Source organism: Accipiter gentilis, chromosome 1 (assembly GCF_929443795.1).
Source record: "Accipiter gentilis chromosome 1, bAccGen1.1, whole genome shotgun sequence".
Taxonomy (NCBI): domain Eukaryota; kingdom Metazoa; phylum Chordata; class Aves; order Accipitriformes; family Accipitridae; genus Astur; species Astur gentilis.
The window spans coordinates 50,904,586-50,919,810 of NC_064880.1; the positions used below are offsets into that span (position 1 = coordinate 50,904,586).

At 39.2% G+C, this 15,225-nt stretch overlaps 1 protein-coding gene across 15 annotated transcripts in view; it reads right to left on the reverse strand.

Annotated features, from left to right (window-relative positions):
• The window catches only part of GTDC1 (glycosyltransferase like domain containing 1), a 186,457-nt gene that overhangs the window by 151,445 nt on the left and 19,787 nt on the right, over window positions 1–15,225 (reverse strand). For 10 of the 15 annotated variants that reach the window (XR_007505939.1, XR_007505938.1, XR_007505937.1 and 7 more), the window contains 3 exons: window positions 13,364–13,547; window positions 11,997–12,193; window positions 6,958–7,145 (listed from right to left, as the gene is read on the reverse strand). The exons of 2 other annotated variants lie outside the window; for them this stretch is intronic. The gene's annotated coding sequence lies outside the window, so the exon portion shown is untranslated. The remainder of the gene's footprint in view (window positions 1–6,957; window positions 7,146–11,996; window positions 12,194–13,363; window positions 13,548–15,225) is intronic. 3 more of the 15 variants (XM_049799382.1, XM_049799362.1, XM_049799378.1) reach the window with 1 other exon arrangement.

Below are 15,225 nucleotides of genomic sequence, written 5' to 3' on the forward strand. Positions count from 1 at the left end.
GCAGCAGTATCTGAGCTAGCTTAATCTAGCTAGCAGAGATAAAACACCAAAGTCAAAAGAAAGCTTTAGCAACCAAGATAAACATTTTCCAAGAATGCACGGTATGTAATTACGTTGCTGCCATATGCAAATCCGGTGTCACTGCATCTGCACTGCTGCTGGTACCCGCAATACCTAGAATGACTCGGTATAGGTATGTTTAGCATATCTTTAAAACAACACACCTTCCATTTCGTGTCTGAAGACCTATCCTTTGATTTGCTGAAACATGAATATAAAAAAAAAGGCAGAAAACCTTACAAAGAAATGATAATAGCTAGCTGCTTTGATACCTATGACAACATGACTAAAAATAAGCTATTCAAAGAAACAACTAATTCAGTAAAGTTATGAAGTTAGGATTTTTTTTAATTTTTTTGCGGTCTTTAACATATCTGCAAGGCTCTTTCATCCAATTTTGTAAAGAAGTGTAAGTAGCCATTCTGAATCGATTATTACAACTTTAGGATGAGTGACACTTGACTGAAAAAAGTAAAAGGATGTCAGTCTCCTTTGTTTTCATTTTCAAAGAAGGAACACAGAAATACTCTTCTCTCTCCATGCTCCTATTCAAAAAAGAAAATTAAAGATTGTGGTTTGGGCCCATGGTGTTGGACTCCACTCTCCCTCCACAATGACTAAATATACAGAACTACTTAATCTGGTAGTTCACAAAGTCTTCAGCTGCCTGGACAATGCAAGCTGAACATAAAGTCCTATTTTACTAAAATTAGGTCATATTCCTGCACACAGGACGTCTGCAGGATTTGGTCCAAGTCACCTGTAGTCTATATTCTTCCAATGCATTAGAAGTTACCAATATCATATGGCTCTTCTTTCCTGCAGCAATTCAAGAAATTCAGGGATGCAGGCATTCACTCAATTTTTTTTCTTCTTCTTTCTAAAATTTATGTTTGGATCCCAGTGATTCATCTTGTGCCACAAAATGTTTATGGTTTCAACTTGTATGGAGAATCCAGCAGCCTTCAGAGATCGAAGGGCCTTTCTTACTGTCAAAACTTTAAGCTTCACAACGATAACTTCATTTTCATTAGTTTCATAAAAGATATAGAAATACATAATCCTTTTAGCTGCCAACAGCCTTACAGAATAAAAAACATGCAACACCAAACAGTAAGTTTTTGCTGACCAGAGAACACACAATTAGCTTTTGTCAAATGCTTTTAAAACTGTACAGTCACTTTTGCATTTTTAAGCCTATAATTAAATTGCCAAAAAAAAAAAAATAACAGGACACAAAATGCAGCTCTTCTGCATAAAAAGATTTTTAAAAAATTATCTTCTTTCAGTACAGAAGGTAAAAGCATATTTTAAGTCATTATTTCCTCTTTAGGCTTCCCTCCTAGGTGCACGGAGGGGGTTTAGTTTCCATTCTAAGCTGAGATGAACCAGTTGGTCTAGCAAGCTCTTTCAACGTTTCAAAGCCATCGCACTGCAATTCCAGGTTTTATTTCGAAACTTCTACACCCCAGGTTAGCCAGGGTCAAGAGATCTGCACAGGCTATATATACAAATAAATTATATTGAAAGATTATTCAGTGATTTGGGTAAGTACATGGTGCCTGGAAACCTACCTAGTGAATCCTTTGACCTCATTAAAATCTGCATATTTGCTGTAAGCAAGCAAGCCACTATCATAAGTTGTAGGCTTTCCGTTTCAGCTGCTGTTTCATGAACAAAAGAGCAAAACAAGCCTCCCCCTGATCTCAGCAAGAATATTGCTTCCTACAAATCTGCATCCCTATCTGTTACAGGATCTCTAACCCAGTAAAAGTTAAATATCCTTTAAGCCAAGAGATGCGTGTGTATATCTATCTGTGTTCATATTTGGAATACTTCTGAGTCCATCCTAAGTGAGATTTTTAAATTGTGTGTAACTGTGCCCCACACACATCTAAAACATGCTTAAAATTGCCCTGCTATATGAATGTCATATTCACAAAAAATTAAAAAACAAAACCAACAACAACGAAACCCACAAACAACAACAAAAAAGTACAAAAGAAGTCAGAAAATTGGTGTTAAGATTTACTTCTGCAAAAGCTATTCTGGCTACACCAGGGTCCTACCAAGCACGTTGGCTTAGATGAACTGGCAGCACACTTGCAGGATCTAGCCAGTACCTATGCAGCTGCTGTTTCCTAGCAAACATCTGAGCAACTACCTCTTGTTTGTCTCATTAAAAAGAAATGAGAAGATACTGTTAAAAAGTATGCTGAAACAGTGAGTTAATGAGATTACGTACTGGAAATCACCTAAAAATAATTATTAGCTGTTTACCAGAATCCTGTGAAATTTCCAGTAGATAATATTCAAATTCAAGTTGTTGGGGGGAAAAAAAAAACAGAAAAGAACATATCAGCCTATGTATAAACATATACTAGTACATACAAAGCACCAATTAATGTTCTGCAATTGCCTTTTCTTCTGCATGGGAAAAGCCCATGCTACACCTCTCTGAAAAAATACAGCAAACTTCCCCCACACCTCAGCCACTTCCAGACCAAAGTGCAGCATGACATTTGATACACACGCTTTCGATCCGCGCTTTGCAAGTGTGTGGTAAAGTCCTTTTTAAAGATGATGTGAATTACAGGTATGCAGATGGAAGTGCTAGAAAGGGTTCTAGTTTCAGTCTCTGAAGCACCTTCACGGCAGTAACCACATGATTCAAAACTGTCTGTACTCATTGCTGCTACCATTTGAACACAGGATATCGTTTTGCTTTGCACTAAGACATATTTCTCTGATTTTAAAGCACTACATTTTCATAATTCAGCAAAAATACTCCAAGCTTTTAGCAATAACACCCTAAAAGAGGAAAGGAAGACTTTGGAATTTTTCCTGCTTTTAAATTAAGCTTCATCGTTTTTAAGCCTCCAATAATTTCAAAAAATTCTTACTTCACCAGCTAGGCTTCCGTTAAGCTTTTACTTGTGAAAAGTGGCCTTGTTAAAAGTGAAATGCATTTCATTTAAAACATAGTCGCGTGTCTTTTGTGAAAAGGGCAGCTGACCACACAAGAATAATGTATGAGGTTAGAAGGAATTGCCTCCAAACAATAAAAATGCATCAGATACGGTGCACAGCTGCACCCCACAACCCAGCCGGTCATCAGCACTCCAGCTTCATCCCACTGCTTTTCCAGAGGGGATGGGGACAAGCTGAATGCTCAGAAGGTACAGTGGGAAGGGCCTGTGTAGGAAAGGGGTAGTTGGGAGAAGTCCACAGGGGAGGACAGTCCTTGGAGGCACTTGTCCTTCTAGACCTGAGTAAACAAGAACACAACTGTCACCTTTATAATTCTGCAACCTGCACGCTGTTTTGCATTTTTACTAGCACCGCAGCAAAGGAGCCAACAGCTGAGACGCACCCTAAATTTTCTTTTACATTTAACACCACCACTTGCATATCAAAGCCTACATGTGGAAATCGCTAACATTTACAGAGCCACTTGACTGCACACTGAAGCTTGAAACAAGTTACAAATGGACAGGTTGTGCTTACCTCCCCAGTATATGCCTGATGCAAATAAATGAGAAACTGGAAGCTGGTCACCTCGGAGTGGCACTGGTGGTCTCTGTCTAATCTCCACTCACCCCAGTAAGTGCCCATCTCCCCTTGGACTCACTATTGTTTTGCGTGTGCTAGTAGTATGTCAACGCATATCCTTCCCCTGTGCTCTACACCATATGAAATTGAGCATGATGAAAATATTTTAGAAAAAATACCTAAGTAACTTGGAGCCACATTTTCAAAAGGAGAAGCTGAAAATCTCACAGAGTTACAAGGAGACTTGGGTACCTAAACGTTTAAATCTTTTCTGAAGATGGCAGTTCAGCAAAGACTCTCAAAAACTTTTGAGAATCTTATCCTGTATAGTGTTAATCATAGTTCTGTCTTCACAACACACACAATTTTTACCGTTTATGGTAAAAAAATAAACAACACGTAATACTTGTGTGAACTAGCATTTCTGCCCCCCCCCCCCCCCCCCCCCATCATATCAAGTTCACTCGGGGATTATATCGGAGGCAAGAGAGATGCTCCTCTTCCTCCATGAGGCTGTTCCTCCCCAGCACTGAACAGGGACTGGGTTACCTATCCTCTCCCACCTGCTGATACATACCAGAAGACGACACTACTTTAAGTTTACGTGACTTTCCTCTCTGCCCAACTCACAAGGCTGCTGTGGGCCCTGCTTGTCTGTGCAAGAAGCAACCTCAGAGGCGTTACAGGCCTTTAGTGTCTGGAAACCCCCCCCCACGGAGAAAGCATCGTGGTGTTTGTAAGTGATTTGTGGAAGAAGTGAAGGACCTGGAGTTTGTTGTTTACTCCTGTATCTCAAATTTAATTATTTGAAACAACATGGCAGAGTTTACGACATAGACAAATAATTAAACATTAATCATAAATGAATTCATGACTTAAACATATATAGTCCTCGGCATTTGATATCATGTGAATCACTGAAAGCCTGTTATTTCCTGTAGCAAGTTATGATTTATGTCTTCAGCCCCTTTCCTCAAGCTCATGTATATCATCTGCCTGGAAGAGATAGACCTACATTGCCCAAGCTGTGGGCATAATACCTTCCCCAACCATTGTGGACAGTAATACCACCTACATATTGCAGATACTGTAGTACGTGAAAGCTCTTCTTCAACGTTTCCACTCTTTGGCAATACCTAAAGGAAAACGCACTGCTCGAACTAGGCTTTCCAAAAACTCTACTTTTTCAACAACTTTTTCTTACAGCTTTGCCACCTCGCTGGCTGCCACTGAAAACAATCAAATTAGGCAAGTCTTTCCTACGTTACACTGACAATGACATACTATTAATTGATTGCACCTCACAAAATTTTAAAATATGAAAAAAGTTGGTTTTATACAATTAACTTACTCCCTGAAGACTCCAGACTACTCAACTGATACTTTTATAATATTTTTTTATTATTATTAAAGAAACTGAGTGAAGAATGATAGGGAAAAGCCCGCATCTTAACAATAAAAAGCAGCTGAAAAACAGCTTCTTAACAAGATACTTTCTAGAATTTATAAAGAAAAATGCCCTGAAAGGCCTGGATGCTAGGAACAAAAATAACTACTGTAAGGAAATGGCAAGATGAGGGAGGAAAAGAGTATCACAAGCATCAAACAAGCCAATAAAAACTTCATTAGAATAAACAGACTCTAAATGTTCAAACCATCTCCATGCTATGGAGACCTGTGATAATGTTACGACAGACAATAACAGTGCTAACACAGTTCTGATGCCTCAGAGTTGAATATACAAATCAATTAGGACACCAGAAGAAATGTGTGTCAATATAAGCAACACAAACTAGGAAATACTGGAATTCTGTGCTACCTCAATAAGAGCTTACACTGCAGCCCTTCCCTCATTGCAGCCTGTAGCATTGACTTTTTGTTACTTGACCACATATTTTAATGTAATACATTGGAGCTTAAAAAAAAACTTTACGCTTGTTACTCTTCTGTCAAATTTAGTACAAGTTGCCTGATGAGTTCAGAAGTTATTGGAATAGAAAGGGGAAAGGAGAAGGAACGGCACTGACACACGCTGTGTCACACCAGCTTGTTTCCTTAAACAGACCAGGCTTAGAGCCGTTTTACATTCATAGAGGCTGTGATGGTGAAATATGAGGCCTTCGCTTAAAAGAGGCAATCCCAGCTGGTTTAAGTGTTAGAGACATTGGGGAGGGGGGATCCATCCCTTAAAATACTGACTGATATGTCCACCACACGCAAAATTCCCAAAAGAGTTATCAGATTTTCATTATGGTTTTAATGCACAAATAAGCCCTTTACACTTGAAGATACAACCAAATTTATTAATTCTCAATGTGAGGAAAACTAATTTTCCCTATATAAAATGTAGTCTCAATTCACTGTTGACTACCACTAGTCTGTATAGTGAAATTCCACATATTTTGATTTTTTTGGAGGGGAAAGGTAGGATAGTAAATAGAAAATATGTATCTGAACAGCCAACCATTTTTGGTCATCTCTTCCTATTTTGCTGTAGGGCCCACCCATCTCTTAGGTCTGTCTCTCATGTACAGCCATATGAAGCCGGTCTACTTGAATTACAAGTAAAGCACAATTGTTAACAGACATACCTCATTCATGATCTTAACATTTCCCACCTCTGTTGCAACCACGTGAATCCAGTTTTTGATTAAAAAGGAGAAAAAGAGAAGTCAGCAAGCATGTCGCTAATCTTGCCTTGAAGGAAAAATTCCTTTGATTCCCAAAACCTGTAACCTTACCAGGCTTACCAAACAGTGGAAGCACAATGTGACCCATACCATCATTTCAAGGCAAGCACAGAAAAAATCATTAGTAGACACCTACTAACACCAAGAGGGCTGTACCCAATGAGCTGGGCACAAAAGGCAATCAAGTCTCCTTTTCTTTACAGAGCCAGTTAGTGCCACCACACAACCAAGGCAGATGAAGAAAGGTAGTCCCCAGACTGCACACACTGAAGTCCTTATCGTAGAGTCCCTGCTGTCTGCTCAAACAAGCACCACACAGAGAAATAAGAAAAGTTCTTTAACTTGATCCCTTAATGATCTTCTGAAAGGTAGCACCTTCACAAACAATTATGAGTATCCCCCCGCAAAGTGTAGCATGAAGCCAAACTAATGAATCTGCTCTGGAATTGATGATACTCTGCATGGACACGGTGCCTCACAAAGAGAGACAACACACTGCAAGAGCAGGGAGCCCAGGACCCCGACTCTACACTGAATTATTGGCCATGAGCCACTTAACTCTTGTGGCTTGTGTAGTTCCCTGTTTGACAGGCAGAAAACACACTTTCCCTTTTTCATCTAAGAAACACGTGATATTTATCGGAAGTATTATTACCTTCATTCAAAACTGGGAGCAGTAAAATACCAGGCTGTGCTGCTTTAGATGTCTTCAACAAAGCAGTCTGGGAATCTTGTCTATGAATCTCAGTGACGAGCAGTACTTTTTTCCCATCCGTTCTATCTGCTTCAGTCCAATGGACAGATGATAAAGTGCAATTTTCCCAATCGTAAGTGTTCTTAAATCTGAGTAGTTAGGGGGAGAAGAGAAAAAAGTGCATGAGCTCATCTGGTCTAACTTCCCAACTGTTTTAGGCTAAGACCCTCCAACAAAATACCTCCCAATACTACATCACCCAAATACTTATTCCAAATACATTCCTTAGTCTAGCACTGTCTGCAAAAAAAGACTACACTTGAGCTAAAGGCAAAAGACAGGAGAGTCCACAATCACCTGTGCCCATTGATCATCAATAGCAGCAAGGTTCGTTTACTTCACACTTCATCAAATCCTATAGCAGAGAATCCAGGTAAGCCTTGCCTCCTCTCCTCCCAAGACCCCATCAACCTGACCTGCCACTAAAGGTCCTCTCTACAGGAGATGGCCACCATTACCGTTCTAAGCACATCAGGGAAACACCCCACCCCACCAGAATTCAAGACAATATATTAATGCCAGTCTTGCAGTGCTGTGTAAGTTAATGTCAACATTCTACGTGTTTGTCTACTTCATGGTCTTTTTTTGTACATGTGAAGACTGCACCAGCCTTTCTGCCATGGCATCACAGTCACCACAGATAATCACACCTCCAAGCCCTCCCCACGAGTCAAAGAATTGGGATGGATGAGGTTGGAGCAGACATCCAGAGTCCAAACTCATCCAAACCCTCTACTCAAACCAGGGTCAACGACGGCAGGTTCCCCAGGTCTACCTCAAGTTCCAAGTATCTCCATAGATGGAGACTCCACAGCCCCTCCAGGCAACTTGTGCCAACATTTGACCACCCACGGTGAAAAACTTCTTTTTGTGTTTAAACAGAATTTCCTTTATTTCAGTTGGTGCCCCTGAGCCTACTCATCTTGAGGGTAAACTGTCCCAGCTCTCCCTGCCTCTCCTCGTATCATGCCCGTATTCTCAAAGTGGGGTTTCCCAGCCCAAGTTTTCTGTACCAACTACAGTTTTACTGTATTTTGATGACTGAACTGCATGACTAACTGTGGATATATTTCTCCCCTATTCTTTGCATCATCTCAAAAATAAAGCACCAAAAATTAAATCACCAACAAAACCGCTGATTAAGTGCAACTAAGCCACAAACACATGGGAGACCCACTAGATGTGGGCCTTTCTCATCCCAAAAGTTACACTCTAAGCAACAGGGCATTTTTAATCTTTTCTGTCTCAGCTACATATAATTGAAGTTTTTATATCAAAATATTGTGTTGCAATGATTTAATGCTTTAAAGTTAGTTTAATATAGCAATATAGGCCAGACACAAAATCCTATTAAAAAAATACATCAGCTTTGTCTCACAAAGCCTTCTATCACGAAACCATAGTGATCAGCATTAATTTTTTTTCTTTTTTTTTTTTTCCTTTTTTTTTTTTTTTTTTTTCAGCTTTTAAGCCTTCACTGACAGAAGTCCAAGTTAACCTTTACTTTATTTTGTCCTGGGCTAAATCCACTGCAACATCCTTTTTGCCCTTTTAAATACAGAAACTTTTTGGAAGCCTTCCAGCACTTTGAAATAAACACATTTACAAGATATGCAATAATTAACATGAGTGGTTCTAGAGGCTCCTGACACAGTTCTCGAGTCCCTATGATGTGATGTCCAGATCTGTTTATATAATTTTTTTATTTAATAGTTAATTTCAGAAATCACTCCTTTACCATCTTTAGCAAAGTGGGTGTGAACTTCCTACTCCAAACAAAAATGATATGGGAAAGGAGAAAACACTATAATAAAGTGCGTAAAAAAGAAAAATTACATTAAAAAGGCAAAAAATACATCAAAACAGTTTAAAAAGTTTACGCTTAATGATGTCTTAATAGAAAGAGCTGACTTTGAGACACACTGAAAATGACCATTTCCCCCTGTAGATGGTTGCCTTGGAGCCAGAGGACTAGCTGCATTAGATACAAAGATCAGAAGATTGTGATGTTTACAGACCTAAAAGTTGGTATCTGTCCACTTCTCAACTGCAAGTTAGATTACATGTTTCTACTTATTTCTCAAAATGACAAGGTTTAATACTTTTTTTTTACTTCAGTCTGCACAGAAGAACTTAAGATTCTCAACAGCAATGAACTCGTGAGAGAGTTTCCAACCCAAGTTTTCGATGAGATAGGGTAGAAATAGGATGATTTTCAAAACATAAATTCAAACTGGCAAAGTCTGAGGTCTTTTACTATTAAATACTAAGGGAACTAGTTGAAATCACTCCTGAATCACCTGCAATTATCTTCAAAAGCTCATGGAAGTCAGAAAAGCTCCCAAAGACATGAAGTGCTAGCACAAACAAAACTTACTCCAAAAGAGAAGAAAATGGAGAAATGAGAGTTACAGACAAGCGATCCTTACTTCCATCTTCCATACCAACAGGTTACCAAAACAAGTGATTAAACAACCTATTTGTACACCCCTAGAGGACTGGCCAGTAAAGATTTGTTGGCGGGGGGGGGGGGGGGGGGGGGGTCACATCAAACTAATCTTAATTTTCCCCTTTGACAAGAAATGTATCTGGACCTCAGTGAGGTTTTTTCACACAACATTCTAGAAAATATGAAAAAATATAATCGAGGTTATACCACTAAGATATGGGAACATCAGAGGATGCAAAACTGCCCTGTGGGAATAAGAACCAGTAGTTTGCTATGAGAATGGCAGAACACTGGAAACAGGCAGGAATCTGTCCTCAGTCTAGTATGCTTCAGTATTTTCACTGATGGCTTGCAGAGTACACACTTGAAAATCTTAGCAAGTAACGCTGAGCTCTGGGAGGTGTTGCAAGCGAATACTAGAATTTTAATGTATCTTAACTGAACTGCCACTTTTGATGGAGAGCTTGAACCCTAAGAAAGCAGTTTAGCAATTAAATTCCAAATTATGTCGGTTTACTATTATTTTTCTTTAATATATATTTAAGTAAATCAGGAATGATTCAAACTAGCTTCATCCTACCTGAAGACAAGAGATGAACAATTCTCAGGATCCCTTCCAGATCAAATTTCTACAAGTGTAGTATAGATCTACACTGAAACAATGGGAATGGAATGGAGAAAAACGGATGAAAAGATGTTTCCACATCAGTGAAGCAGCACAGAGGCCCCGGCACTGCAGAGGCACAGATGACCCATCCTCACAGATCTCCTGCTAATCTTCACCAGTTCTGTCCCCCAGACTCTAGTTTTTTCTGTGCTGAACCTCAATGCGGAGCAAAAGAATTCGGAGGTAATTCTGAGTAAAATCTATGAAACTATCTTAATTCCCTACACAAGCTGTTCTGCAAAGAGACATTGCTCAGCCCAGTGTTTTTAACAACACAAGCATTTTAAAAAGTTATCAGGGAAGTAGTCAAATAGTACTTTTCTCTAGTATCTATGTATACACTCTGGCTCTTTAGTTAGCCAATTAGCAGAAACATTAAGCCGCCAAACTTCCATTATTTTTACAACATGTAAAAATTATTTTTTATATATATATCTCTCGTGATTTTAAGAAGTACAACTAAACAGAGCACTACTGTAATCTTCTAGTTATATTTTTGCTAGTTTTTAATGTCAAAACATTTAAATGAGGTACTCTTTATTTGAAGATGACTAATTATAATGTGTTCCATTTGGAGAACAAGAGTTCAATATCCTCGCATTAATTAAAGCAAATGCACTCGCCTAGCTTAAGATTAAAAACTAAAATGCAGCCAAAAGAAGTTTCTTCCTTGTATCTGTCAGATCACAAAAGCATCCAATACAACAGGGTAAGGTTGCCAGAAAATGCTAAGACTTTCAAAAAAATATTATTTCATATATGTGGCTTAGCTCCGAAGCTGAACTAGAAATGACATCCGAGCTTAGGATAGTAAGCCTTTTTGCCAATGAATTTCTTGTAAAGTCAACAATTATAATTTATTCTGATCCTTTGTGTCACCATATTAGTAGTTATTTTTCAGCAATCCCAGAGCAGCAACAAATAATGCCATAGAAGAGGACTGATATAATTACAGGCTGAAAAAGATAGGCCAGCACCCTTACACTCAAAACTACCCTCTGTGGCTCCTTCATACCCCATATGTTGCTAATAAAACTGTTTGAATCATACCTATGAGACAGTTTTACTGATATTGTATCAGGTCCCTAGGTTCTTTGTATGAGATACGATGTCACTAGCACTATAACTATGCAAATTTTTTGATACAGGATCCCACCGGACACAATATTACATACGTAATTCGCAGTATGAAACTGTGCATTAACAATAATTCTAGTGTTATATAAATGAAACCACTATGTTTATTGAAAAGCTCGCCACACTACAATGAAATCAAATTTAAAAAGCAATAAAGAGCAACTGATGTGCTCATAGTAAAGATGGCAACATTGGTAGTTTTCCCCAAAACAATGTAAATTTTACTTTGTGTTCACGTGACAATGCTTTACAGAAACTTTTCGCACTGACGCTAAACAAATGCAACTCCCTCCCCCCACAGTATTAATTAATGACTTAAAGTAAGAACCTTCCGAGCCCATTTTTAGAAACAACCATGTGATTTTCAGCAAGAATCTGTACTGTATTCACATGCAAGTGCGAGTGTCAGTTTCTACTGCTAATAAAAGAATGATAAATGCTAATGATAAAGACTAAGAACTGCAGCAGTAAAAAACCAACAGCGTGGGGATATCAACATCCATCGTGCTGAAGCACCTCAGAAGTATCATCTTCTGGTCAGAAAACACCTGCGCTCTAATTCTGCATCTGACTTCAAATATCTGTATGACCTCAGGCAAACGATGCTTCTTCCCAGCTCGCATCACGTGCCTTAAGGTCTCTTACCATTTCCTGCATAAGAATGTGGTCAGTGCTTTATATACATACCTGCAAAAAGGCACGTCTGAAAGATCTTAAAAATCAGTGTTGCGAGCAGAGACAGCAGAGGTGCAATCACCAATCTGACAGTACAAGCGGCTTGAAACACATTCCTCTTTTCTGTGTTCCCAGGGACTTCCTCCCTCCGCTATTAATTTATTGGTTTGCTGCAGGTGGAGAATACTGGGGCTTGTAAAAAGAAGCCTCTTTTTAAAAGAAAGCAGAAGAGAAAGGTAGCAGGCTAGCATGATAAAGTGAGTCTGGTAAAGAGCCAGACTTAGGAGATAAAAGTACGCTATTTCACCAAGGTGCTGCAAGAATTAATAAACCAGATAATTTTGTAAAGTAAATTGTACAGTAAATTTGTATAGTAAATTGTCTAATACGTACAGAAAAAAACACAGCTCAGTATTCCCTGGATATACTTTTAATGCCTTCGACTACAGATAGAAAATATAAATGACACACCATGACTAGCTAAGAACTCTCACGCTGAGAAGCACTGACTTTAACTAACTGATGCAAGGTTTTACTCGATGGAAGAAAAACGGAGTTGTAACCAGGGACTCAGTAAGCAAGATGATAAATTGACTGCTTCCTATAACTTGTGTGCTTCCACTACAGGGGTAGCTTAAGCAGTAACGTTTTCCTGATGTTTTCCTTGACACCACCCTCTGCGCAACATGAAAACTGTAATAGTTTTATTGTATTTAAAAATAAATAAATAGCAGCTTAGGTAACATCTCACAAGGCAGAAAGTTCACACTCCATCCTGTGAACATTCTGCCCTCTGGAATTGCTGCTACATTTTACCATCATACAATTCAGAGAGAATTATATGCCTTTTTTTTCAAAGTTTTAGAAAAACAAACCCCTCCTCCCCAAATATAGCCCAAAGCTGTTATGAAGCAACTCATTTTTAGAAAAAGCACTTAGGCAGATACTTAATTTTAATTAATAGTCTCACTGACTTCAACATTTGCACAGCTAGACAACTCCACGCTTCAATTAAAGCATGCACATAAACGCTTTGCTGATTCATGGCCAAAAGCATGACAGGAACATCATTATATAAAACGCTCCTAATATTAAAGAAAAAAAAAAAACCAAAACCAAAGCCAGCAACCTCACCCTCAAACAGAGGGTGCAAACTCACAGCTTGAGCAGAACTTACAGGTTGCTGAACAGATGAATGCTAGGGCTAAGATAAATTCACAATGAAATTATTTCAGAGCGGGCAAAAGAACTTTGGGGAAAGAGCTTAACTAAGTGGAGACTACACGAGCCCAGTTCTCCATCCTTGGCATCTACTATCTGCCAAGATTGGGTTTTCAGGAGTTGAGAATTCTTTACCAGAAGAGTGGAGGCAGCTGTACCTTTACTTCTGATGACTTGCTCTCTTTTTCCATTGTTCACATAGCAGATAAGCAGATTTTTTTTCAATAAACAATTAATTACATCCAGTTCAGTTCCACCATGGATCACACTGAACATCTTCAGCAGACGTTCACTTCCAGGGAACAGCCACTCCAAGTTGCAATGCTGCCCATCATAATATGCCTATAGTAAATCTAATTTTGAAATAATATGACACACAAGAAACGCTAGTTAATTATTCTTCACTATCTACGTAATATCATAAACAGTAAGCTTTAATTTTTAGGCAGTATCTTTAAAGGTAGTTAGTAAAAAAATTTTGTTGGAATACGTTCTGGTCCTATTCATAAGCAAAACTGTGGCACTTGATGGCCTGTGGCTCACTACTACCAACTCATAATTTTAGAAGTTTAGAAGAAAACCTTCATTCCAGGACAGCCAAGCAATAGTTAAAAAGTAATCCCACGCACACTTTCATTAAGGCATCAAGAAAGTTGCAGCTGATAGCAAAAGCGAGCTGAACCTAAAAATTTTAAAGTAGTAGCCGCTAAGACTTAAACTGCTTAAAGGGAAACTAAGGATGAGAAGTGGTTTCCCAAATAACCTGCTTCCTTCCTCCTTCACCTGGACAAACAACTAGGTGCTGGGCAATGAATCTGGCTGCTGGATGATGGGATGGGCAGAAGCCACAGCAGTTTGCTGGCAGCTGGGGTGTTCGCCTCCTCGCGATGCTCCTTTGGGTGCGGGTATCAGCGCGAGCCTCCCACCAGCCCCGGAACCACCACCACCACCTCCTCACAATACATCCTTCAGGAAACCATCGAGCTAAAGACTCTTCCACTTGCAAAACCTACAACGGTGACATTCATCAAACGAGGCTTAGCATCGCAAAGCTGTGCTACAGCATGACCAGCGCAAAGAGACCCGAGTTCCCTCTCCATCACCTCGAAGAGCAGGAATAGGATAGCCCAGATGACAGGCACCTCAAGCAACAAAAGGGACACAAACGTGCAGGTAGAAAATGAACATCTGAGCAGTTTTCTACAGGACCAACTTAGACCCAGGACAGCTGATTAGCTCCAGCTCGGCATTAGCCTCGCCAGACTGCCCTGCATTCACAAGGTAACATATGCAAGCTCAAGTAAAGCCAGGCCAAACCTGACTTGGCTCTGCAAAGCACCAGCTTGTGCGTTTCTCCAACCGTTTCACACCTAATTTACAGAGTACATTATCCGTCCACGTATCGCCGAGATCTAACCTGAGAAGTGACTAGAATCAAAATCAGTTAATTGATTAATGCTTAAGTGAAACGCAGAAAGCAAACATCACACACCGGAAGACTTTCTGAAAATGCATTCTTTTTATTCCAACTCCATTAAGCAGTCCAGTACTTTTGAAGGATTAATGAAAAAGCTATCAAGTAATAATACAGACGAGGAATACTGATTCTCGGTGAACACGCCAACACATGATGAAGTGCAGAGACCTTTTTTTCTAGTAAAGATTCAAGCCAGGACATTCAAAGAACTACAGGGACACGAGAACTTGCCCACTTGATCCACAAGCTGAGTTTATTTGATTTTTATGAGACAGCATTCTGATAACTCCTCCCTGGATCACAGACTCACTCTAATACTCCTCAATTAACAATACAACATAGTCATTATTCTCACAAAATTGACAACACATTTTTTCACACCAAGGTTTAGTAAAGAATAGAAAAGTCTGCCTAAACATCCAGAACAGCAAACATTTACCTTAAAATTAATACCAATTCACTTAAAAAGAGAATCAGTCAATGAGTATATGTAAACACATGAGGATTATTTCCACAAACTTTACTTGTTAAACAGGACACAAT